The sequence below is a fragment of the Strix uralensis genome, chromosome 2 (assembly GCF_047716275.1).
Source record: "Strix uralensis isolate ZFMK-TIS-50842 chromosome 2, bStrUra1, whole genome shotgun sequence".
In the NCBI taxonomy this organism is placed as follows: domain Eukaryota; kingdom Metazoa; phylum Chordata; class Aves; order Strigiformes; family Strigidae; genus Strix; species Strix uralensis.
Genome location: NC_133973.1, coordinates 40915117 through 40943104, shown reverse-complemented (window position 1 = coordinate 40943104; position 27988 = coordinate 40915117).

Genomic DNA, 27988 nt, shown 5'->3' with positions numbered 1-27988 from the left:
CTGTGCAATCTCTAAGCCTTATCTATAGAGGGGCTAATATGGATGAAGTATTATATAATTTTAAGCCACTGGGAATCAGACTCAAAACCTAGTGTAACAGCATCGATTACTGAAGCAGATTCATAGGAAAGAATACTGTATAGATTTCACTTCATGTACTTATTAGATTGTAACAAAAAACATTAGGCGTTTCATAGTCAAGGTACCTGTAAGATTGGATTTGAAACAGATTTCTCACCTCTGCTCTTAAACATTTTAGTTAACTTCATTGTTCTTTGTAATTATTGTAAAGTTCAGCTTTACAGTCATTCTGTGTTAAGAACATGTCAGAAAAACATCTACCAGAGATAATTTAGAAATAGTTGATCCTGCCGTGACAGAGGAGAGGCTAGAGGCAAGGGGATGAACCGGATAAGAATCAAGAACCCTTCCAGAGTATTTTTTTATGTGTTCTGTTATTGTTAGAGTAGTTCAACACTGTCTTAAGGAAAAAGATTTTTCTTCTGCTTCAGAATTCATATATAATGCTGGCAAACCACTTAGGACGAGAATTCTGAGCACTTAGGTGCCCCAAATAGGAGATAGTTGCTTACAGTGATTGTCAAGAGGATCTTGGAAATCATGCTAGGTTTTTTTCTGCATGTTAGTTATCCAAATGCCTTTGTGAAGCTGTTTTTTTCACAGATTGTCATCAGCTGTAAGCTCCTGGTTTCCCATCTGTCTGCCTGGCTGGGGCCTTTGTATCTGTTTTGCAGGAAAGCTGTGGACTCAGCTCCAACACGAACTAGCAGAACCATCCTGGGGTATCTGGAGCTGTGCGTAAGTCCAGTCATTCCAAAAAAAAAAAAGGTTAACACTGTGCTCCAGGTGCTGTGCACCCTGGCCATGCCTTGGGTCTCTGTCAGGGTAAGACTTGGATGTATCTCCTTAGGCAAGAGGTCTCCTCTGGAAAGCAATCTGGTGGGATCTTCTGTGACCTCCAGGGGGTTGCCTACTCTGGCTGAAACCCTGTGGTAGAGTTTGGTGTGGAACATGCTCACCCTACCATTTAGACATAACCAACTGGGCACCCAAAGGCAGGGTTTTCAGTTTCAACCATTTTTGCTCAGTTCATGGTTTATAAGAAAAGGGATATTGTGAGGAAGTTTTTGGATGACTATGATGTAATGAGGAGTACAATGAAGTCCTCATGAGAAAATTAAGGTTTTTAACTTCCAGGCAGGTCTGGAAAAGTGTTTGTGTTATACAGCATAGGAGTAGGCACAGAATGGCAGAGTAAAATATTGAAGAGCTGCTTGTTAAATAAGCAACATCTATCTCAGATACTGAATAAGGCAGTGATCCCAGAGAAAAAATAGTAAATGACCCCACAATTAGAGACTGTATCCTAATGCGCACTCTCCTACTAGGGAGAGATGAAGCACTCAGAGGCAACTTAAAAGTCTAACATTTCCAAATTTAGATATTCACTTTTCTCTGTTGGCCAGAGTACAGGCAAAAAATTAGTCTACACCTGCCTATTTATACATGCTCTTAGGCTTCTAAGTGGTTCAACTTTAATTACTGCTTATAGAAGCAAGTCTGATTTCAGAATTCAGATCAGTATCAGTACCTTTACATTACCTACCAGTAGATGTCATTTACATGATTCTGTTGTTCGGCATATGTAAGGCTATTTTCAATTCTGGTAATATTCAAGCAGTTCATTGCTTTTTAATATGCATGTCACTCTCTCTGACTCAAGCTCCTTAATTCTTGAATACATCCTTGTTAAAGAGAACAGATGGTTTCAGTTTCACTAGATGAACTCTCAAGGGTAACTTCATATCTGGGCGATACCGCTGTCTATTTGGTTGAATTGTAACACAGGCCTCAGTGTCTTTGTGATATTGTTCTAACCCTGCCTGGTTCTCTTACCCTTTCTGTCTTTCTTTAGTGCTGTGTTGCCTTTACAACAAGAATAAAAGACTAGCAGCCTTCTCCAGACCAGTCTTTTGTCTCTAATACACACTTACAATAGGTAGCCAGCTAATTCCAATTCAGTATTAATAGCCAGGGCATGAGAGGAAAGGAAAGTCAGGAAATTAAAGCCAAGTGTGGTGAGCTCAGAATTTCTCAACAGCATCAAGTATTTGGAAATGCCTGTTCTATTTACAGCCTGTCCACGTGGTGCTTACTCCTCTCTTGAATTATACCTTTCAATCAGCAACAGCACTAAGTGAAACCGAAGAGGGGTCCTACCTATGGAGGCCATGTTGCTAATTAAAATGGGACTTTTATGAGGAAAATTAGGGAAAAGAAAATTAGACAGAAGATTAAATTATGTTTTGATTTTCCAAAGAAATACTTTTTAGAAACCTCTGTAATACCTAAGAGTAAGGTCAAAACCAAGTAGACTTTTAGGACTACATAGCTATTTAGTGATAATCTTACAGAAACCCTGTTCTTTGGGACATGGGTGCTGGGACCTTTACTCTCACCTCCCCACTAGGACAATGGCAATGGAGCCAGCAGCATTATCATCCTATTTTGCCTGAAAATTCTGCCTTTGTGAACAGAGAAGGACTGGTGGATGATGTGGCAGTTGGAGGACGACTAGGGCACAGCGATCATGAAATAATAGAGTTCTCTATTCTTAGGAAGACCAGGAAAGGGCTAAGCAGGACTGACATCCTGGACTTCCAAAGGGCTGACTTGGTCTTGTTTAGGCACCAGCTTGACAGGATCCCTTGGGAGATGGTCCTGAAGGGTATAGGGGTCCAGGAAGGCTGGGCGCTCTTTAAGAAGAAAGTGTTTATGGCTCAGGAGTAGGCAGTCCCCAGGTGCTCTAAGAGGAGCAGGCAGCAGAGAAGACCACCCGGCTGAACAAGGAGCTTTGGCTGCAACTCAAGGAGAAAAGGAGAGTTTACAGCCTTTGGAGGAAGGGGCTAGCCACTCACAGTGATTACAAAGAGGCTGTGAGGCTATGCAGGGCAGAAATCAGGAGGTCCAAAGCCCAGCTGGAAATTAATCTGGCTTCAGCAATCAAAGATAACAAGAAATGTTTCTATAAGTATGTCAATAGCAAAAGAAAGACCAGGGAGAGTCTCCATCCCCTGCTAGATGCTGAAGGAAACTTGGTAGCAAGTGATGAGGGGAAGGCTGAGGTACTTAATGCCTTCTTTGCCTCAGTCTTTAATAACAAGACTAGTTGTATTGAGGGAATCCAGCCCCCTCAGCCAGATGATAGAGACTGGGAGAACGACCCCCCCTGCAATCCAGGAGAGAGTCAGTGACCTGCTACATCACATAGACACACACAAGTCTATGGGACCAGATGGGATACACCCAAGAGTGCTGAAGGAGCTGGCTGGGGTGCTCGCCAAGCCGCTTTCCATCATTTACCAGCAGTCCTGGCTGGCCGGGGAGGTCCCAACAGATTGGAAATTGGCCAGTGTGATGCCCATCTATAAGAAGGGTCAGAAGGATGATCCCGGAAATTACAGGCCTGTCAACTTGACTTCGGTACCCGGGAAGCTGATGGAGCAGCTCATCCAGAGTACCATCTTACAACACGTGCGGGACAACCAGGGGATCAGGCCCAGTCAGCGTGGGTTTATGAAAGGCAGGTCCTGCTTGACAAACCTGATCTCCTTCTATGACAGAGCGACCTGCTTATTGGATGAGGGAAAGGCTGTGGATGTTGTCTACCTTGACTTTAGTAAGGCCTTTGACACCGTTTTCCACAGCATTCTCCTGGCGAAACTGGCTGCTCGAGGCTTGGATGATCGCACGCTTTGCTGGGTAAAAAACTGTATGGATGGCTGGGCCCAAAGAGTTGTGGTGAACGGAGTTAAATCCAGTTGGCGGCCAGTCACAAGTGGTGTCCCCCAGGGCTCTGTTTTGGGGCCATTCCTGTTTAACATCTTTATTGATCTAGAGGAGGGGATGTAGTACACCCTCAGTAAGTTTGCAGACGACACCAAGTTGGGTGGGAGTGTTGATCTGCTCGAGGGTAGGGAGGCTCTGCAGAGAGACCTGGACAGGCTGGAGCGATGGGCTAAGGCCAACTGTATGAGGTTCAATAAGGCCAAATGCCAGGTGCTGCACTTCAGCCACAACAACCCCCAGCAGTGCTACAGGCTTGGGGAGCAGTGGCTCGAGAGCTGCCAGTCAGAGAAGGACCTGGGGGTGTTGATTGACAGCTGGCTGAAGATGAGCCAGCAGTGTGCCCAGGTGGCCAAGAAGGCCAATGGTACCCTACTTGTATCAGAAATAGCGTGGCCAGCAGGGACAGGGAAGTGATCTTACCCCTGTACTCGGCACTGGTGAGGTCGCACCTCGATGACTGGGTTCAATTTTGGGCCCCTCACTACAAAAAGGACATTGAATTACTCAAGCGTCTCCAAAGAAGGGCAACGAAGCTGGTGAAGGGTCTGGAGCACATGTCGTATGAGGAGCAGCTGAGGGAACTGGGGTTGTTTAGTCTGGAGAAGAGGAGGCTGAGGGGAGATCTCATCGCCCTCTACAGCTGTCTGAAAGGAGGTTGCAGAGAGCTGGGGATGAGCCTCTTTAACCAAGTAACAAGCGATAGGACAAGAGGGAATGGCCTCAAGTTGCACCGGGGAAGGTTTAGACTAGATGTCAGGAAGTATTTCTTTACAGAACGGGTTATTAGGCAGTGGAATGGATTGCCCAGGGAGGTGGTGGAGTCCCCATCCCTGGAGGTGTTTAAGAGTAGGGTTGACATAGCGCTGAGAGATATGGTGTAGATGGGAACTGTCAGTGCTAGGTTAATGGTTGGACTAGATGATCTTCAAGGTCCTTTCCAACCTAGGTGATTCTGTGATTCTGTGATTCTGTGAAAATGCTTCTGACTTTTTCTCTAATAATATCCCAGCTGGATTGTTATTTGCTATCAAAACTTTATTGACTCACAGCAGGCCATTTGCAAATGATAGATTAACTCTAACCTCATTAATATGCAAAGCATTTTTAAAAGGGAGAGCTTGAAAGAATTACAATGCACTAGTTCTATTTCCCAAACAGAAATACACACAGTGGGTGAAATCAATGATCAGTGTGCTGCCCAGCAGCCTGGGTAAGTGCATCTGTGTCTTTTGTATGACATGAGCAAAATACCACTTGCCATATCTGTTTTCTGAATAAATTTTCCCTAGAAACTACTTAGGTAGGCAGAGGTGGAGAAAGAGTGTCAGAGATCAAAGAAAGTGCTTAATATGAGTAACCAGTTCAAAGAATTTTGGCTATCATGCTTTGGTCGAGATGGATGAAAAAGCTCCTTGGGGTAGAAGGGATACTGCTGGCTGTTTTGAGAATGTAACCCTATCTACATCAGATGCTTCATCTGGGTGTCCATGCTTCACTGAGCTGTGCATTAGATTATGTTTCACTACATTTTTACGAGGGAGCCAGCTCTTTGTGATACTGTGCCAGCTTTCACTTTCTTGCATATATTGGGGAGAAGAGCATCAGGTGACCAAGAATAGGTCTAGGAAGCATGAGGGGAGACAAGAGATTGTAGCAGGCTCTAAGGATGGGTCATGTGAGGGGCTATATACTATCAAGGGCAACCTGGAAAGCCTGAGGCCTGCAACAAGGTCTTGCAAGTGCAGCCTGGGGTGATAGGAGGAAATGGAACAGTGGTTTATTTAGGCTTTCTGCTGGAGGCTCCTGCCATAACCTGTGTCCTGGTGTAGGGCTTAGCTGTCTTTTTGACCCCAGTGAGGTCTGTATGAATTCTTCACGACAGGAAACAGATTCTATGTAAATCACTCCCTCTGTAGAGGCGATGATTGCCATTTTCCCAGTCTTTCACTGGGACTTGCTGTAAAGCAGTTAGCCTACCAACTGGGATTGCCACTTGCAAATCATCCTTGAAAGAGATGTGACTGGGAGCCAGCATAGTAACCAGGTGTCTGCTGATTTAACAATAGAAACCACAAATATGAGAAAACAGAATTTTAACTCTGCTTTAATTGTTCCTCTAAAATGTGATAGTAAGTATGATCCTGAGCACAGTAGCAAAATCCACTAGCCAGACCCTTTGCAGTATTTTCTGTACCACTCCACGGTATCAGCCATCCCATTCAGAAATTCATTTAGTTCTGTCAAACAAAAGTACCTTCCTTCTTCTGCTCTTTCTGCTGCCCTCTAAACCCCTTTATGAAACCAAATATCAGGTCAGCTCTTTCAACAGAGCACTGTTAATGGTCTCTAAATCTGGACATAGGTATCTTTTCCAGGACAGTGTCCTCTCTGAAGGTGTCATTTCTGTTCTGGTTCTCAGCTGCTGTAACTTGCATATGACTGCATTAACATTAAACATTCTCTGGTGGTTCCTGGTTACTTAACCAAAGAAATCGGACTAGACTGCTTTCATTACTAAATATTACACTTATTCTGGTGCTGTTCACAAAAGTTACAAAGAATGATTTAACGTTGTCCCTGTCAGAGGTCTTAAACCTGTGGGTCTGTGTACTCCTTCACAGGGGCCAAAAAAAGGCAACTGAGAAAAGAAGTCCTACTGCCAGTCAGCTTTATATTGCTATGTGTGTGTGGGGGTTCATGGTCTGAAAAAAATAAAATAAAGATTGAGCTAAGTCACTGATGACATTATTAAGCAGTGTTAGACCAAAATTTGATTGCAGAAAACAATCTCACTTCCTGATGTATCAGCCTTAGCAACTACCTTCTGAAATTATCACAAATTAATTCTTAAGCCATCTGATAATATGTGTTCTGTTAATTCCATATAATGTAAGCTTTTTAACCAAAATGTCATGTGTTGCTAAGTCAAATGCCTTGGAGAAATCTAAATGTATATATCAACATAATTGTCTTTAACAACCAAATCTATAATCCTTTTGCCAAGAAAAGACAATGGCTTTATTTCATAAAATCATAGAATTTTTTTAGGTTGGAAAAGACCTTTAAGATCATCAAGTCCAACTGTTAACCTAGTACTGCCAAGTCCACCACTAAACCATGTCCCTAAGCACCACATCTACACGTCTTTTAAATGCCTCCAGGGATGGTGACTCAACCACTTCCCTGGGCAGCCTGTTCCAATGCTTGACAACCCTTTCAGTGAAGAATTTTTTCCCAATATCCAATCTAAACCTCCCCTGGTGCAACATGAGGCCATTTCCTCTTGTCCTCGTTACTTGGGAGAAGAGACCAACACCCGCCTTGCTACAACCTCCTTTCAGGTAGTTGTAGAGATCAATAAGGTCTCCCCTGAGCCTCTTTTCCTCCAGGCTAAACAAACCCTCCTCACAAGACTTGTGCTCTAGACCCTTCACCAGCTTCATTGCCCTTCTTTGGACACATTCCAGCACCTCAATGTCTTTCCTGGAGTGAGGGGCCCAAAACTGAACATAATATTCGAAGTGCAGCCTCACAAGTGCTGAGTACAGGGGGACTATCCCTTCCCTAGTCCTGCTGGCCACACTATTTCTGATACAAGCCAGGATGCTGTTGGCCTTCTTGGCCACCTGCCACACTGCCGGCTCATATTCAGCTGGCTGTCGACCAACACCCCCAAGTCCTTTTCTGCCAGGGAGCTTTCCAGCCACTCTTCCACAATGTCTTGGATTTGACAAAACCTACCTCCTATGTTGCCTGGCCTTAAGTATATTTTTAACTTCTAATTATTTGTGAATAGGCTCCCACATTAACCGTTCCAGTATTTTAACTGGAATCAGTGTCACAATAATTGTCCCTAGTTCCCTGAGCCATCCTTTTTGCCCCTTTCAAATATTGGGAATGTTTGTAGTTCTCCAGTCCTTTGGAATGTCTTTATTTTTGCAAGATTTAGTAAATATTGACAGATCATAGAGCTCTTCAGAGAGTTCCTTTAAATCAAATTGAAAATAAGTTATCAGGTACAGTTTGCTTTAAAATACTGAACCTAGGTGTGACTGCTCTGTTCCTTCCTTTCTTGCAAATGCCAGGCCTCTGTTCTGGGGACAATGTCAGCTGCGATATGGTTATTCCATGTGCAAGGTTTAGAAGAATAAGCAGTGATAATTTGGTGATTTGTCCGTAGCATTTTAATCGTTATAATCTAATCTAAACCTGGGTTTTTACCCAACCTACTATTTTTCTTGTTTCTTGTTTTTGGAGTCTTACTATATATAGTTCCATTAATTATTAAATATTAATACTTAATTGATTCGTCTTCCTAATCATTCTACATTGTTAAACTTGAAAAATGTATTAATTACCATTTGCTTCTATTTTCCCTTCTATTTCTCACTTGTTAGTCAAATGTCTTATTGCTGTTTTCCTATCTTCTTGTAGCTGTAATGAATTCTAGGTCAAAGCAGTCCTTTTTTGAGTTTATACTATGATGGCTTCTTGGTAGGATATTGATTAGATTATTTACAAAAGATTCTTAATATTCATTAATGTTTTATATGTTTAAGGTACCTTCTCAGTTTGGCCAGCAAGGTGTTTAAACTTGGGAAGATAAGATGTTCAAGTTTCAGACAGACAAGTTAGAAGTGCCACATTTATTTTCACGCAGAAAAGACAAGTCCTGCTGGCTGGTGCATCATAACAACCAGTTTTTAGGTTTACAATTAGCTGCTGTATTGCATCCTCATTCAATTAATTTCACAGATTCAGTCTGTGATTTTCAGGCCATCAGGTTTTGAGATGTTGTCAGTTAGAGGGAACTCTCCATGAGTTTCAATACTAGTCATTTGAGTTGAGCAGCAAGTATCTTCTAGTTTTTTAGTGACAAGTTGTTCTTTTGTTGCTATTGTCCAGCTATTAAGCTAAGTGCGATATGTCTAAATAAGCATTTCTTGTTACCTGGCCTCATACAATATTCATAAATTCATACAGATTAATTCCACAGTCTTCAGAGAGCATGAGTTTTGTAGTTCTGTGTTGTTCAGTGCAGGGAGAGGAGGTGCAGAGACCTTCTCTATTAAGGGAATGAGGATTTACAGAATGACTGGGTGTTTTGGATGTAGATTAAAGACTAGCTCACTGCAAGAGTCAGACAGAGCTGGGAAGAAGTGAACAACTTTAGCTGAGGAACCTCAGGCAAAGAGACAGATCTTATTCTTCGTATGTCATGGCATAGTTTGTAACATATTTGTATACATAATACATCATTCACTTTAAAGTGATGGCTGAGAGAAGATGTATTCATCTGAGAGCTGGAAAAATAACTGATGTGCCACAGCTATGCCATTCCTAGGAACTCAGCTATCTTGGGGACAGAAAATAAGAAACCAAATGATTTTAAGAAAAACTGATAATAAATAAACTAAGATCACAGGCTTACATACTGTGTGACCCAACGAAAATGACTGAGCCAAGCAGCAGGAACAGTGGGTGTCTGTAGAGGCCTTTGGAATCACTGTGTATTGAAGCAAAGTAATTTCCATGAAAACTGTTTTTAAAACATTAGTATAATTGGAATGGCACTGTTATATCAGTGTTTTATTTTGGATTATATGTTGTGGAAATAACAATATATTTGTCTCACCTTTCATAGTGGGAGGTCCATAAGGAAGACTCAAATTCTGTGATGCAAAGACAAAACCAAAATTCTACAAAAATTAGTAGGATATAGTTCTCTACCTGAACATGCAAGTGGGCCAGTTCTCATCAGCTTGGTTTAATTCCTAGTGTAGTTGTTGCCTCTTTCAAAGACAAAGGAAAAGACAGATGATTTTGCATCATACAGTGGTTGGAAGTAGGTCCTAAAACCTTTCAAAATCACCGTGTGGCACTGAATTGTGTTTTGTAAATGTCTTCCCTCCATTCCACATCTTTTCTTATCTTTTCCTTCCTCCTTTCCCACAACTAACTTCATCCTAGATGCAAATTTCTGACACTGAAATATTCCTCAAAAGTCTTTCTTGTATTTTTATATGAAAGTCTGCATTCTTTTTTATTTATTTTGGTTATAAGAAAAATTTATCTTTCAGAAAGCTAATTATCATCTGTTGCCAAAAAAAGAGAGAGAAAGGAAGAATAAAAAGATTTAAGACCTTCCAGTCAATGGGAAAGTGACTTAGATAAAGCACCATAAGATTCCATTTGGTCAGTAAAACCTTGACAGACAATAAGAGAGAGAAAGACCACAGACTGTTTCCTGCAGAGGGAGAAAGAACACATACTGTTTTCTGCACCACACAGGATTTGTGTGGAAGTTAAGCTGGAGAGATTCAGCACAGTGGTAGTTTGCTGATGCTCTTATTTAGTGGAAATGCAGAAACACATTTCTGGAAGTTCTGACTGTACAAAAGAACAAGAAATCTATTCCAGAGAGTGTTGGTAACACTGAATATAAATGTTATAATTACAAAATAGCTAATACTGAAACAATGAAAACCATATTCACATCTGGCACAGAATATCAGTAACTGAAATAGTTTCCTGGGAAAGAATAATAATGACAGAAATAATAATAATCATCATCAAAATGTATATATTATAAAAGGAAATAACAGCTTGATTATGTAAATATGGTGAATTTCCTCATTAATATCAATACCCCTGGGTACTTTTCCTTATCTGATTGTGTATAGCTTTGGGTTATTTTTTCCCTTTCCTTTTTTCACTTTTGTCTTTGTATTGCTTTAAGGAAAAGACACACGAATTTCTCATCATTCAGACACTAAGTTGTCGATTAAAATGGACATGTTTTGCTGGTTTTGTAAGAGTGGTTGCTTTCTGGGTCCAGTGCTCCTAACTTGTCACCCTGCACAAAGTCTGAGTAGTGTCTGAGATAGATAGGGGTGCTGAAACTGTTCACCAGCCTCCATGCAGGGTGTTGGGAAGGAAGATAGCTACTAGCTCATCCATGGCCTCCTTCATCCCTGTGTGCTGGCCAGGTAATTGCAGAGTCAGTGTTGTATTTTTAAGAGCATAAATGACTCATGAACTTAATTCCTTCTCCAATGACAGCTGATGGGGATCTGGCACCTCAGACACTTGAGAACTTCTGAAAATCTTGCCCCAGCAACAGCTCAGTGCAGGTCTGCTCTGCAAAGAGTAAGTGCAGAGATTGCTCTGCAGCCTTTGGAGGGTGAGGCGTCTCCCGTGGGACCTCCTGTCCTGGGTCATGCACAGGGGTGTCCTGTGAGTTATGTGCTTCTCTTCCAAGGCTGGTGGAAGTCCTTTCACCCCAAAACCAGATAAAGCTGGTGCCATTTTGTAGAATGTGCTGGCAGAAACTAAAAGCCACCCATTTCCTTTGCAAGCCTTATTTAAACGCAATATTTATGGTAAATACAAGGACTTGGTGGTGCCTCAAGGGGAGGACCAACATACATGTTCTCCTGGCTTCCTCTGTTCTGTTGCATCAAGCATGAGCATTTCTTCTTCACTGTGACAGCCTTCACAGTGAACCCTCATCGATAAAAGTGTCATGTTGTCAGACAAGGCCCTGAGGGCACTAACCACCAGCTGTGACTGGTCCCTGCCCAGCCCCCCGGGAGTCCCCCCACCTGCCTACAGCCCAGGACCCCATGTCAGCCCCCAGGGCCATCAGGCCCCACAACAGGGCTGGTCTCCAACTCCCCACAGCCCTACCCTGCCTGTCCATGGGCCCATGTCCTGGCCCAGCCTCAGCCCATCCACATCCCCAGGGAGGTGCCTGACACCCAGGGCTGGGACTGCCCCAGTGCCCCCAGATGCTCCAGGCTGGGGCGGGAATGGGCCTGGGCTGCAAGGCCCTGCCCTGCTGTTCCTGCCCCAGAGAGCCCCCATGGTCCTGGCCCATAGGTAGCTGCTGGTCCCTGTAGCACCCCAACACAGCTGTCTGTTGAGACAGAGGGGTCAGCTACCATCTCCAGTCAGTCAGGAAGTCTGTCTCTGTTTCCCCACACATCAGATTCCCCAACAAGTGCAGTCACTCCTGCTCCCACATCCTATGGCATGAGGGTGGGACTCTCTGCACCCCCTCAGAGGCACCTGCTGTCTTGCCTCAGTTGTACAGTTATACAAATAAAATATAAAGGTATATTGTATGCAGAAAAGTTGACATACAAGACTTAATGCCATAAACGCCTGAAAATGTTACCCCAGTGATTTAGTGTGTTGTAAGAAGAAACAGTCCCAGCTCTGCTGCCTGTAGAAGTGAGCATTTCCTCCAGCCATGCGTTGTTCTGCTCCATGTAAGGAACAGCAAAAATAGTAGAAATGAGTGGTATAAATTGGCTGGCTGCCAAGCTTACTGTGCCTTGGCACGTTATAGCAGACCACAGCAAGATGAGATCTCCTAGACAAAGCAAGCAAGAAATGTTATTTGAATAAATCTGAAATGATCATGAAATATGCTTGGTAAGCCTTTCCCACATCAATACTTGGCCGTTTACAAACATCATTAACATTACTTCCCCTTAAAATTGAACAAGCTGCCAGTTTTTTAATGGATATATTGTCTGCCTAAAGTAGAAAAAGGGATTGATTTGCAATTATTTATTTCAGATCTTGGGTAGTTTGATACACAGTTTGATATTCTTCCAGTGATTGAATTGTTTGTCTGTATATGTTACAGATAAATTCAAAATGATGCAGAATCCAGAAATAACTGCTTTTAACCAGAGCAGTCTTGAATGAACCCACATGTACCCAGAGAACTCCAGAAATGACAATTCTCTCTGGGCATATCTTGAAACACAGATTGAAAGCAATATACATCTGGACTTGCTGAGTGCATGACAATAGAGTTTGGCATGGATGAATTAACTGCACAAATACCAAAGAGTTCTTCCTCATGCTTCCCTATTAAATATTGCCCCCCCTTTTAGTATTGCCCTGATAATGAATAACCTATATTGTTCTCGTCTGGTACAAAACTCTTCTCTTAAGCTTTCATTACTTTGTACACACACACAAACACATACACATGACTACTGCAAAACTTTCTCTTCAGGTGCCCCTTTACTAAAAAGTTTTAGATTTGCTGCTGCTCAGGAGATGTGAAATTTTACGCACAGGTCAGTTGAAGACTCTAGTCATTAAGGGCATTAGAAAATAAAATATTATACTAATTGGGATGAGCTTTCTCACCTTTGCACAGAGCATACCTTAACATCAGACATGAAAGCCTCATTGTGAAGGAGAATGATTTAAAACCCAAGTATAGTATAAGAATAGGTCAGGAGATATAATCATAGCATATCTCAGTTTATGTGGAGCTTATCAATAAAAGTGCTCTCAGGCCACATTAAAAAATAAAAGGGAGAGAAGACAGGTAAAGCCTCTGGCTCTTAATGAACTAATTGTGGATGCTCAAATTAATCTTATCAGCATGCAAACAAGCAGAGATTTCAATTACCTAATAGTATATTGGAAATATCTTAACCAGTTTCTGTGTCTTTATGCCCTCAGAAATGAAATCTTGGCTGAAGTTGCTTTGCCTTTAATAGCATGCCTAAACTTCAAGCACATTGCATCTGACAACAGATGTGAATTTATTAGCTCCACTGAGCTAAGCTATACTTGTAGAGGATTTAAGATTGTAAAGAGACAGTTTCACAGAGTTAGGAAATGGTAGAGCAAAAAATCCAGCTGTACAAAACCTGCTAATGTCTGGAAAGAGGAGAAAATGCAGTCCCCTCATATGAAGGCCTGAAGTTCCACCAGTTTGGTAAAAGTGATGTTCCTCACTAACATCCAACAGACATTTTCTGAAGCAACTTCGCTTGAAGTTCACATGTTACTGTGTATACAAACACACTTCCATGTCCTGTAGTTGCTATGTTAATTTTGAAGAGCACTAATAAGGCTTCAGTCTAGCAAGATAATCCAAATAATAAGCCTAATAAATATCAAGAAGCAACTAGTTCTACCATGGCAAAGCCTTGACCATGAGATTAAAAACTTGAAAATCATAGGAATCATTGTTGACTTTGTGTGGAGGAGAACTGTAGTACATAGGCATCTATTGTATGAACTGGAAGTATTTGCTTGGCAGGGTGGGGAATCCTTGCCTGGCAGAGATGAAGGAACTTCATTTTATGTGTGAAAATAAAGAAGATCACACTGGTCTGTCTGAACAAGATGAAATAATGAACTTTGTGAGCTTTACTTCTAAGAGTTGTCAGGACCCTGACATAAAATACAATATGTAGAGTTCTCAGGAGCAAAGAGGTAAAATATGTTTTTGACCTGATTATGGTGACAAGAGAAGACTGTTTCTACAAAAGTGGGACACAGTATGGTGTATCTCCACTTTTTTTGCAATGAACTGATTTACACAATGCAAATTATCTTTTACTTTTTTTCTACAAAGAGAACGCTCTGTGAAAATAGCATAAAACAGCCACAGACAGGTGACCAAGGCTTTATCATTTTCTGAAAACTAAATTTTCTGGAATCAACAAGTTGACATGAATAACAGCAACTGTATTAAACAGATTTTGGTTCTGAGTTTCAAATTTGCAAAAGCTTCTGACACTTCTTCATTTTCCACATATGATCTTAAGCAAATGAAATAGATGTGATTTCGAACAGAAGAAAAACATTTTATTACTGAGGTGATGCTCCTACTATTCACATTTTACTGTTTTCATTTATGTTATTACAAATGAAGAAATGAAATCACATTGTTCAAGAACTTTTATTTATGTGCATGTATTGCACAATATGTTTGGCAATGAAAAAGCTACTGACATATATAAAAAAAAGGATCCCTATTAACTGGGTATTTCTAGATATATTTTTCAAGCAATATCTTGATTGGATTTTATCTTTGATTAACTTCTTGATTCTCCACAACACAATTTAATTTAGTTCTCTATAAAGATTTTTTAAAAATACAGTGGAGAGGAAAGTCCAAGCTTCCCAGGATGCACATATAAAATGTGTAAGTCAAAGTGTGAAGTTGTAGACATACCTAGTCAAACTGAGTAATCAAATGCACTGGTAACCTTGATCTGACAGTCACTCTTGTATGAGTCTTTGCCAGGACATGTCAAGATCTGCCCTTTATGTCTGTAATTTATTCACCTATTAATCTATCTTTATAAATACTATAGTTTGTTTATATCTTATCTCTTTTATTGCCTGGTATCAGGCAATTTTTAATTATTTAAACTTCTCTAAGGAAAAACTCTGAGATATTTTTGGGAACAAAAGTGGGGGGTGTTTCCATTTACCTCTTTTTACTTTTTATTATATGAAAACAAAATCTTTGTAGTCCATATTATTTTTTTCAGATCATTTAGCACTCCTCACACTCCTCCTAGTTTTTTCCCCCTCTTTTTCCCCTGTCTCTTTGAGCTGTCCTACACTCATTATATAGATGGCTAAATGAAAGCAAAAATCTTTACAAACAACTGCATCTCTATGGTTACAAAACCACAATGTCTCATTTGTGCTCCAGGATTCCCAGGTAAATGTTTTCAACTCTTCTTGTGGTGTGGATTTCATTCAGGGGTGCAGGGTTTTCCTAACCCAACTCTGACTTTCTTAATGTCATCATATTAAATACTATAGTTTCAAACTATGTTACATAGAAACATGTAATAATTGTAAGTACATGTAAAGCAGATCTTAAGGAGGTTACAGTTTTTCCAAACCTTTTCAAGGAAAAAAGTCTTCAGTTGTTTTGCAGACTGAAAGCACAGAAGATTGAAATGTTTTTTTTCCTCAGAAGAAGACCCAAGGTAGCAATATACAAAATTCCTCCCCAGCATTTGTCCCATAAGACAGTTTGACCTGGAAGGAAAAAATAGAGGAAAGAGTTTCACAAGGTCCCCAATTGCTCTAATCTGACAGGTTGTTGTTTTGTTTTGTTTTTGTTTTTTTTTTCTTGATTTTTTTAAGTTACTTCTAGTCTAATCATTTTTGCTGTCATATTTTCCCTATACTTTCCAGACAAAATATAGTACTAAACATCATATCTACATCAGGAAAGATGGAGATTGAGAAGGCACAATTTAATTGTGTAAAACACATGACAGAGGTGACTAGTCCACCTTAGTCCAGAGAATTCCAACTGATCTGCCATCAGTGAATCAGTTATGACACATTATTAAAGACCTGAGACCACTGTGTGGTTAACACAGTGAACAAGCTTGTCCCTTCTTCAGGAAACCTGATTGCTAAAAACCCTCATCTGTTATGCAGTCCACAGATAAGGAATCCTGTCACACAGTTCTTCATTACTGACTGTCACTTCACTCAATTTACATTTACATCTCAAACCTGACTTGATGTTTTAAAGTTTGCAAGAAGCATGAGCATCGGTAAAAGAGACATACTATTCAGATTCTTGCAAGATTATGACTTGATCAGGTGAGAACACTCTCCAGTTTCCTAATGATTTTTTAAGTTGACCTTTGAATAAAGTTTTGCAAACTCTAGGAGTAAAAATTAAGCTAAACCTTGTGGTCCACAAAAGCAGGAGGTGACTTTAAAAGTATATAAATGTATATGTAACTTGTTGTCTGTGTCTAACAAATCTTGAAGGGCTAACTTTCTCTATGATTTGAACATCACTGCTAAGTTTAGAATATTTTAAAAAGAATATATTCAGGTTTAGGAACACTTCCTGTCTTTCTGTCCCTACTCTTTCTCTAGGCAGTGCTATCTCTCTAGCTCCATTCTCACATGTGGCCTGGAAAAATTTTTGAAAATTGAAACTGAGAAAGCTCACAGGTTCTCAGGAGAGAAGACCTGTTAAGGTGTGTGCTGGCTGTCAATCCCCAAGCCAGTTCAACAGGAAAACCTGTTTCCTGGAATGGCTTGTATCTATCCATACCAGAAGTTCAATTCTGTGATATAAAGTCATCTAAGATAGACATGAAAAGAGATGCGTGTAGAAAGGCAGTCTTCTCCATGTCCACAATCTGTGATTATCAGAGGCGTTAATGTTCTAACAGCCTACTTAGACATTCCTGGGCTTTCTGACACCTGTCATTGCACACAGAGCAACTGTACAACCACATGTAGCATACCAAAGCATCCCCTAACTGTCTCCCGTAGTCATCACAGTCAATGGGGGCAGAGCAGCCTTATTTTCCAGGCTTGAATTTGTTGGGTGAATGGGAGCAACACAAGAGCAGCAGAGAGAGAGCTGGATGCTGATCCTAACCTGCAGGTCACTCTTATGCCTAACTGATCTATTCAGAATATTCATTACAATTATCTCACCTAAAAATCACTCTGGCACTCGTACCACTAGAAAACCCCAATACAACTCACTAATGAGAATGACAGACACGTTAATGCCAACAGTCAGAATGTATCAAACACAAAGTCATCTTGAAAAACCCAGGGAAGAATAAATGTGTTACTTAATGAGAATAATTCAATACACCCTTCATAGTGCAAGGATATCCTAAAATCAGATCATCTCAAGCCTTTGGAAGGAATTGCTAGATAAGTAGGAGTCAATACTACTGGTGACTTTTGGGGAAGTAACCTTTCTGAGCAGACCTGATGTGCTGAGTAGATGGTGCTGAGCAGGGAGCACTCAATGCCCATCTTTGATGGCAGTAGCACAGGTGAGAGAACAGTGTCTGGGAGACATAGCAGTGTTGGGGTTGGTTCTTCTGAGTCTCCTTATGAGTGGACTTGGATGAGTGGAGTGGGCAGAGTGCTTGGTCTCTGCCTTGTCCTGCAATCTTCTTGTCCATCCCTCTCCTCCTGCTGGCCAGCTGCTGTCCAGCTTCTCTTTCTGACACCTATGCTTTCAGTTCTGTCTTCCCTAACTTTGACAAATGGGTAGGTTGCTTATCCTTTTATGGGCCTTGTCAGACTGGCAGAGAAATTAATTTTCTAGCACTTAAACAATATCCTGGTATAATCTGTGGTTCAATAGCAGATGCTGGAGCATTCAGTTGTTGAGCTGAGCAGAGGGAATGGAGATGGGTGCTACTCATTGGCTACAAGGTAAGGTTTCTCTGACAACACACTGTTTTTGTATGTGCACTGATAGGAATCTAGAAATTTCACATGCACAATCCAATATCCAATTCACCTTCCTTGAAACCCTACATCATATTATTTTGTTAAAACAAAGCATGCAAACAGATCAAATGTTGTGGTGCCATTGATCACAAACCTAAACCTGGAAAGTTTATCCATTTTCTGCCCCAGAATATCAAGTTTACACAGACATGGTGCTACTGATTTCCATGTACTTGTTCATGATCTACATGAAGTTACAGAAAAATCAGGTACTTCTACCATGTCACATCAAAGCCCAGTTTCACCCCTTGACTAAAATTCTTAAGAGTGTCTTGATTATAGTTGATAGCGTTCATGTCACTCTAAATATGTGTTTTCACCATCTTCTAGAGCTGTCTCCTGCTAAGTAAGCATTCTGTTTTGCTGAGTGGAGGTTATTAGGTATTATAGAAAGTTATGGCATTTATAGTTTCACTCTCATTATAAAACACTGTTTACTTCCAAATTTCCCTTCTTCCTTCCCTCCCCTCTCCAGAATATACATAGCAATGAGCTGAATGGTCTCTGTTTTTCTTGTGTGTATGGCATCAATCAGCATTTGCAAAGGATAGTGTATCCTTGGCTCTACTTGATTGAGATCTGCAGTTTTGCATTTACATAATTAATATACACATCCATATTTAATCTGCGCAGATGAAGACAAAGTCATGACTGCTTAAATACCACAGAGCTTGGCAAGCTTCCAATGTTGGCAAAAAGCTGTACTCTCATGCTTTCCTCTGGGTGGAATTGCAACTATTTAGCCAGTGCTGTAACACATGCACGGAGGCTCTTTTCAGATGGCAGAGAGGGAGGCAGAGTAGTAAATCTACCCTCAGATGCTCTGTTACACACTCCCGTAATGTCCTAATTACTCGAATAAGAATTTGTTTCACTTTCTTCCCTCTCTCATCTCCCCTTCCACAACAGAAGCAGAGACTGTTGGTTTTGGTCGTGCCAGTTGGAGCTGGTATCGTAAAGGCCTTTTTAGGAGTCTGTATATCTTCCATAGTAGAAGCTGCAGAGGTAAAGTAGAGGCAAGAAGTTCATCACTAATATTTCTGTGCTACTGCAACAGGGACCAGAAGAAGCTGGGTCCTGGCTACATAGGAACTTATATTACACAGTGGTATGTTCCAGACAGCTCCAAATACAGGAACTGGGATTCCCCCTCTCCTTCTTGACACATGCATCTGACAGAGGTGTCTTCCTTCAGCTCAGTGTGTCCCCAGATCCCCTGTATGAGTCAGTAGGTTCAGTGAAATGTCTTAAAGTGAAGTGAGGTGAATTCAGGCCTAAGATAGGAACAGGGCTGGTCAGAAAAGAATTCTCTTTTGTGAAATAAAAGGAAGCCTTGACCAATATTTCTGTTTCTGTCTGAAGCAAGAATAAGATCTGACATTTTTTAATTAGAAATGGACAAGTGGGAACTTATGCAAGCAACAGAAGACCTTAGTGTCCTGCCTTCTTCCATATCTCCCACATCCCAGTGGAGATTTGGATCACCAGAAGCAGCTCTAAGTATTCACTTTGTTAATTTTGTGCCATATGTGGTCCCCAGAGAAACCCTGTGCTTGCCAGCAGCCATGAACTCCATAGAAAATAAGTAGAATCTATATACAATATATAATATTGTACAATATTTAATAAGGAACACTTTTGAATGGGTTAGGGGCAAGGTTAATAGGCTGCATAAGAATGAATAAGGTCTATTTTTAAAAATAACATAGAGCTGGATACCAAAAAGAGACAGCTACCATGTAGAAGAGCATTTACATAGTTCATATTCCCTTGGCTGTTTAAGGAGAAATAACTGCTTAGTGCCATAACAGCTGGAAAAAAGCCATACAAATGCATCCTAACAATCCTAAGAGAAAAGGGAGAGAGTATTTCTGCAAAATTTCAGCTATCCCTGATCCTTGAAATCCAAAGATACCAAGATTCCTCAGGAAGATGTTGTAACCAACAAAAAAGGACTTCCAGATTTTAGCTACAGAATGAATATATTTCTTGTTTGTTTCACCTGTTACTTTACCTGTTTTTACCAATCTTCTCTTTAAAAGCTTGACATTAGGTCCAGCTTAATTTTTTTTTCTTTGTTTTATCATTAAGCTTTTCTACTGTTTGGATTCCTGGAAAACAACAAATTTATCACACACTACAATCACAAATTAACATGTCTCCAGGAAACACTGTTTGACAGCAGCCCAAAGGACCTGTCCTTCAGGATATGTTTTGGGAACACTAGGAATTCAGAAATTTTCCACTAGACTACTAAGGACAAGTGAGGAAACTGGTATTGCTCAGTATCTCATTTTATGAAGTTCCATTCAACAGATAAAGCTCACCAGCAGAGACTGATGAGCTGTATTCTGTGACTCCAGGAAAACAAGAAACCACCAAACTGAGATTTTAGCTATTCCAGTTTGTGTAGGTCTTTCCAAACAGAAATTTCTTAATGAGCATATCTGAAATGGGAAAAAACACCTTCTAAGAAATTGTCTATGAGTTCCAGTGAGGAATACTCCAGGATGAGCAGATAACTGAACAAGGACAATGTGGACTTCCAAAATGGTTCCATGGGAGCTGCTGTACTACACATTGATTCTGTGAGGAGGATGGGGCACGGGCTGAGAGACAGGGAGGTGTAATATTGATTGAGGCATTTTTCTATGATTTTTATGCCACAGTCACTACATATGGGGCTAGGTACTGTATGTCCACAAGTGCCATGTCAAGTAATGGAGATAATGATGGCTAACTCTCCACTTCAGAAAAATTATTGTCTTTTTCTCTCTCATTTCTAGAGATAGTCCAAACTCCCTTCTGCTTTCCAAAGGAGAGCAGAAAAAAGTGCAAACATCTCTCCTCAAAGAACGTCTGAAGAACTCGTTTTTATGCAGAATTAATAAACAAATTACAATGAGGAAGTCATGTTCTTTCAGGATTTAGACTTATCATTGCTAAGCCTCGGGGCTGTAAGTCTCCCAAGAGAAGTTCACCCTACATATACATTTTCATCAACTCAAATCAAGAAACTCAATTTGAAGGGATGGAGTTTGCCCACCAGGATGTATATTCTTAGCAGAATAAACATGTCCAAACTGGGACAACAGCTTTTGTTTATTGTTACATTAATGGCTGTAGTAACAATGAATGGAGTGGTCTAATATTCTTCCTTCAAGGTAGGCTAAGCATAACACTTTCATTTCAACTCTAGTTATTTCCTTCTTTAAAAGATATATTTTTAATGGATGCATGCAGGAACACAACTAGTAGTTCCAGCAGTCTGGAATCATTCAGAAACAACATTATTTTCTCACCTAAAGGCAACATCTCAGCTGGCATCAGAACTGACTTTTTCACCCAAGAGAAAGAGGCTCTTCAGAGGGCTTTGCTGTTTTCTGCAGGGGAGATGACACCAGGGGGTAGGACAGGATCTCTGTTCTGCTCAGAACAGATGAACCATGTTTTGCTCCCCTGGATAGTAAGACAGAAGAGACAGGAAGAAGCTGTTCCCTGTTTTCTGTCAGTCTTAAAACCACAAACATCTTTCTTTGGTTAGAGCACCAATGTTTTGCATGTATTTCTCAATACTTGTATTTCATTCACAACAACAAACAAGAAAACTGTACTTGGATGTCTGACAGTAAGTATATTTCTCAGTCCAGCAGGACATGTTAGAATTATTTCAGTATATATATGATATAAAACTGAAAGTCAAATGATAGTTTCCTAATATTCTCTCAGATCAAATGTATTGAAATCTCCAGTCTTCTACAATCCATTTTCTTCTGTTCAACCTTCTTCTAACAGTGATACTGAATGACACATAGGAAAATAAAAGGGCTACATCCCCAATAATACAGCACATTCTCATAAAAATCACCCAGAAGTAAAACAGTTCTAACTGAGGGACCAGGGCAATTAAATCAATCCACCCTCCCTGACGATTGGCAACATGGATTAAAATTTTGTTTCCACTTGTCTGGAAGCCTGGACCATTATCTGACAAGCTCAATAGGGCAGTTGGCCAACTAGTTAGTTGGCAGTTAGGTAAAAAAGACTGAAGAAGAGGAACACTGAAGAAGCATAGGAAATGGTATTTACAACTCAATGTCTACAATTCTTTAACTCAGCACTAAATATTCAGTACATGAGATTAAGTGATACAACCCTATTATTAAAGTAGCTGAGGGTCTGCCATGCAATGGAAGATATTCAATAGATTATGTGGTAGTTGTAATTTTACTTCATTATTCAGATTCTAAGGTCTTTAGGGCAGAGAATATGTCTATCTGTATTCTCTAAAGCAGTATGTGTATTTATGGTGCTATTTAAATGCCTCCGTGTAATGATAATGTCAAGTTGTATTTCTCTTGAGCTTGTAACTTGGCTGAGGATCAGGTCACCCGAGTACACAAGGTCCCAAAATACAGCTCTACCATGACCTCTCCAGGCTGAAGGATGCAGTTCCTTTCATCTATACCTTCTCACCAGCACACAGTTTAAAATGAAGTGGCATTGACAAGTGACTTTGCTCTGAAAAACAACATTGCAGAAATGGCTCCTTGGGTTTTGATGTTAATTCTACCTCAGTGACTTCCCCTTCAGATTGCTTAGTGTATAACTGAGAAAAAATAGTTGTAGCTGTGCAACTTGCCTGGTAACTTACCTTTGATCTGAGGACCAATTTTGTCATCTTCCACTATAGATATATGGCACCATCACCCACTGAAATCAAAGGAAAGACACAGGGGAAAAATAAGGCTAGTGCAGAAACAGACCTGACCTTAAATGGAGAGTTTGCCTGACAGGCAGTGGAAGTGGGCAAGGATTCACACAGGCAAATGTTAGGCATCTAATTTGAGTGTCTAAGAAGTTGAGGGCCTTAGGTCTCCAGTGATAGCACCCAAGGTAGGAACCCAACTGTCTCCATGGCCAGGCAATCTGCTCAAGCAGCTAGCCCACTGAGTAAAAGGGTCAGTTTTATCATGATTAGTATTGCCCAACATGCAACAATTTAGCTTTGAACACATAGGAACCAGCCACAGGCTCATTGAGACAGTTCAGAGTGTATGTGCACAGGTAAAGGAGACCACAGTCTGCTCCTGGGCCATACCTATTTCTTACTCTACTCACGACTACTTACATGGAGAGGAGATGACTTCCCATATTTTGGACATTAAGGACCAGGGAATGAACATTCACTTCACAGCTTCACCTTATAATCACCCCATTTAAGCACTGCCCCATCAAAAAAGCTAGATTTAGAAATCAGTAGAGCTCAGTGATTTCCAGTGCATGGTCTACAGAAACTCTGCACATATAAAGACTAATTTCAAGAAGTCCACAGAAAATAAGTAAAAACCAGCACACTGTGAATGGATTTATGATCACAATAGAAGAGTCTGGACATATCTGGAGAATGTTTTAGAGTTCAGTAAAAACAATTATTAAAAATTGGAAACTACTGTCCCAGCAAAGTGGATACAAATTGGACAAGGACAGTTCTGCCAGTACCTTTTACTGCAAATAAAGTTTAGTAAAACTTTCAAGACTGTGACTAGCTGGATGATTCGGGAGAGGTTATTTCAAAACAGGAAAAGGGGGGAATACATCAAGTGCTGAAGAGCAGAATGAAAACTGCATTGCCAGGACTTGGTGGCAAATATTTCTTGGCTGACATGTCTTGTATGAGGAGTTAATCTGAAGAGAGACAGGAAAAACAATAGCTTTGTAGGATAACTGGAGTATGATATAGCAATAGGCTGGTTTTTGTTACCTTTATTTTTTTTTCTGCAGTATCAGCCTCTACAGTAGTTAAAGATGTGTGTTTTTTCACATCCTGATGCTAATAACCCAGATAATTTCCTCCTAGATAGCTCCATAGTCTGTTTTATGGGCATGGTAAGTCCTTTGTTCCTTATCTTCCTGGAGCGATAAGATGCCACCTGTTCTCCACAGTGAATTCTGGTGGAAGATGTTCTATGCCTCTAAAACAATATGTGCATTTCCTGCAGGAAAAGTGCAGTTTATGTTTAAGGACTGTATCTTGAAAAGTAGAATTTATGGTATAATTGCATAGGTTTCTTGTTGCCTCTTGCAAGACTTAATTATTCCAAGATGAAACAATGTTTCCACAAAAATTAATGACTGTTTCTACTTCTGTACAGTGACAATTAATTTTTAGTGTTTCTCTCTTCTTGTTTCTCCCACAGATGAAGCTTCCTTTGTTTCATATGAGAGTCTGGCTCCTTGAGAGACACTTTCTTCACAGCAAACCAAAAAATAACAAGTGTATCCAAACAGATAGATGCAATACTTCCCCTGGCCCCTTGGATGTTTCAGAATAGACAGAATAGAAACTAATCTCCTACACTGGTAGCGGTTACATCTTTTTCCATGCTCTCTGTGAAGTTCCATCAGCAACCTCCAGCCTGTCCAGGATGGTGTCATTAGACATGGCTCTGTGGCATGGCACAAAAGCATATTGTCCCCTCTCATCCTCAACTGCACCAGAAGCCAGCTTTAACAGCCTGTCGTCACATTTCAAGTTCTGCTCTGGGCTGCTAAAACATCTTTCTCATGAGGGCACCCCTTAACAGGATTAAGCAACTATATTAAATCCAAATTGAATTGTGGACTCATTGTACTCGCATTTGATTCTATTACAGATTGTGTTTGTTTCATTTCATTATTTACTGACAGAAAATGAACAAACCCCTTTTAGCAGCAGGTGTCAGACTTATGGAGCTGAGGCACAGCCAGCCTAAAAAGAGTTAGCTAAACTCCAGACTCTAGAGACAATAACATGTCTATAAACAACCACTTATATAAGAAATCAATAGATCATTTTAATATACTTGTGTTTGAAGTACAGGTCAGGGGACAAAATTGATGATAGTTAGAAAACCAGTGCACTCTAATAAAAAAAAAAAAAAAAAAAGATAAATTCATATAGCCAAAGATTTGGATTATAGTTTAATTTGGTAAAATCAATATCTACTTCATATTTCTGGAAGGAGAAGGCAAAGACTAATGAAACTGACACAATACATTTTCTGTAATGTTATTGAAGCGTGGATTAGAAAGAAGAATGTTGGAAGTGTCTATAACTCATGCATAGCATATATGAATTCCTTCATCTGCTTTTACTGACTCATTTATTGCAGAAATCAATAGAACGAACAAATATATATTTTCAGTATTCTTCTGGCTGGTCCCATCAGTGTCTGAAAGTAGTGTGTATCAAAACCTCAAAAATGTTTGTAATGTTGCAGAAAGCAATATATATTTAACCTAGGGACAATATACCAGATGGTTTTAAATGTGCAATATTTACTATAAAGAGAACACTAAGAACAATGGTAACTTGACCCAACATCAGCTGAAGTCTAAAACCAATCTATTGGTTTTACAAGGAGGCTTGATCAAGTTTTAGCTTCAAATGAGTGGTTTTATGTAAAATATTTTACTTGCAGCTACTGACAAGGAACAGATGCATCACAGCAAACCAACCCACATCATAGGCCATGAGTCTGCTAGCTGGTAATAGCTGATGCTTAGAAAGAAAAAGAGAGAAGCCCATCTTTTTGTTTCACTGATAATTTTGGAATGGCAACTTCTTGTCTCTAGGACAGGAAAAATTCCCTGAAATCACAAGAGATAGGAAATTGTGTGAAAATCACAAACAAAAAGGAAAACTGTTACTCAGTTCTGCCATTGCTCCAAGTTTGGTCTGGAGGTCTCAAAGACTACACTGACTCAGGGAGGCTGCTATAGGCCATTTACTGTCTGTTGCAAGAAAATTTTGTCTAATTTGCATGAACAAAAATGGATGATATACCTCCATTTTGGTTTCTATTTTACCTCTGAGAAATTACCACCTTTCTTTTTATTCCTAGTCAATTCCTGTCCCCCTCCTGATCTGCCAATCTGATTCTCTGGCTTGTGCCTTCAAATGAGGAAACTGCCTTCCCACAAGTTGACTTCTCTTCAGAGCCTGGAGTTTGGGGTGCAGTAGGAGTATTCATGTCCTTATAGCTGTGTGTGGATGTGTTTCCATGCTGCGTGCTGTTACAGGGAATGAAAGCAGGGGCTTTTCCTTTGGCTGGTTTCTCACTGTAGTACCCCCTGCCTCATTGCTTTGGAACCCTCTGCCATGGAGGACAGCCTCCTGCCACCCCTACCCCTGCACCACAGAAATGGGGGCTCTAGGACCTGCAGAACAGGCAGTGATGAAAGCAGTGTGAGGTTTTGATTGCAAAAATATTTGCAAACTGACCTTCCCAGACATTAATAACATACTGTTGTAAGATTCAAATTTGCTGAATTCCTGTCTTCATGTCAAATGACTTCCATTGCACCGCTGGTATATTGAACTTTTTTCCTGAAGAAAACAAATTTGATACTAAGGATGAAGGGACATAGTGAGTATAAGCTATTATTTCCCTTGTGTCAGATGGTGCTTGGTACTCTATCATGCTGCAGCAAGATATAAGAAATCAGCCAGCAGTCAAAAGGGAGAAGGCACTGAAGTGAATAACCAAAGGGAGTGCTCACTCCAGTAAAGAGCATCTTCATGGCTGATGAAGCAATGGGTGGAGAAGTTAGCAAGTTGTCTGCTGCAAAGCTAAGAGTAAGGTTAACTATGCTTGGCAGCATGTATTAATGCCAAAGGAAGGGCCTTATTCTGTAAATACATGTTTGCTGGTGTCAGAAAGTCACATAAAAACTATTTAAAAGACTCACTGTATGAGTGGTTCATTCACATCAGAGCTGGGAAGTGTGGGGCAGTAAAAGCAAAGGTTATCTCAGACTCCAGTGTTTCTCTCATCCAAAAAATGTGGCAGAGCATTCACCACATGAACAGGGTTGAGATAACTCTGCCTCAGGAGAGGCGGCATCCAAAGCCCAGCATCTGCTGGGGGAACCGCCACAGAGACTGTGAGACCAGCTGAGCCTCACAAGTAGGGACAGACCTGGTCCATACCAATGAACCCTCTGAGGCTCATAATAAAGGGTGGTTCCCTTCAAATTGCCAGCTGGGAGCAGCTCTTGATCTGTATGAGCTCCCAAAACTCGAATGAGAATGAGAAAAAAGCTTGAGAGAAAGCCCCCCACCTCCAACCCAACACATCCCTATTTGGGTACACTGGAGAAAAAAATATTTAATGTTTTCTGTGGAAAGTCTTGCAGTATTTTAAATGGATGTGGGCAACTTTAACCTCCGTCTTGATTTATGTAAGCTGTCTTAACAGATAATAATGATGTAAACTGTATGGTGCTCCTTACGGCTCAGTTTTATGGATGCGAGGTGTTAGCAAACATTGATAAGGGAGCTGGAAGCAGGAAAACTGCAAAGTTGTCCCTGTTTAGATTTTATCCTGCTATGTTATCCTGAGGAACAATGCTTATTGTCCACACATTTACATGGAAAGAACAAGAAAACCCTTAGGCTGCAGATCCTCCAGACCTCTCCCCTTCCACTTGTGGCCTGCTCTATGACTATCAGCTTCAGGGCTGTCTGCCAGCACTACTATTCTGTGTACTCAGTCCCAGTATCAAAGTCCCAACTCTGGGTTACACAGCTGGGACCTTTTCCTTCCAGTACTGTTCCTAGATAACTAATTTCTTTGTCTGAAGGATAAATTTATGAGCTTGGATAGGTTACTGAAAAGTTTATGCAGTTGTCATCTTCACAATAAAACAGTCGAGTGGATGAGGAGAACAATGTGCAAACCACTAGCATCCCCACAAATACATCTGTGCAGAGTATTCTATTTGTTCATGCAAAATGTGTGACTGAACTGAAAGTCATTGAAAATCCATCCATACACATTTATGTGAATCAATGCTATGGGTTTGAGTCAATGCCCTTTTTATTCACTCTTCAAAATTCCACCTAAGTGAATTGTTTGAGAAACCTTAGGAACAACAATAATGTCAAAAATATTTACATTTCTACAATGCATGACTTTCCAGAAGGATTTTGCTTTAAAACTCACAGTAGATTTGGGAATCATCCCATTAGGAAAGAGAAATAAGAGACTGACCT